Below are 299 nucleotides of genomic sequence, written 5' to 3'. Positions count from 1 at the left end.
TTTTATTTTATTAAAGGTTAGCAAATTGTATCAAAAATGAAAAAAAAATGAGAATTACAAAACCACTTTAGAACCCTGCATCACATTCGGCATGACCATCAGCAAAACAGAGTTCCAAAGTAAAAGAAATTACATAAACCTATAACAAGGTCTATCTGTAATTCCCATTCCAAATCAAACAAAATAAAAGCTGAAGTTGAATTCCATGTAGTAGAACTTCTAGTAGCTGTTGCATGTTCTGCTATTCTGTCCGTCACAATATTCATTTCACGGTAATAGTGAACAAAGCTCCAAGAGAT

This window comes from Macadamia integrifolia, chromosome 2 (genome assembly GCF_013358625.1).
Source record: "Macadamia integrifolia cultivar HAES 741 chromosome 2, SCU_Mint_v3, whole genome shotgun sequence".
NCBI classification, from domain to species: domain Eukaryota; kingdom Viridiplantae; phylum Streptophyta; class Magnoliopsida; order Proteales; family Proteaceae; genus Macadamia; species Macadamia integrifolia.
Note: the sequence above shows the minus strand (reverse complement) of the source record.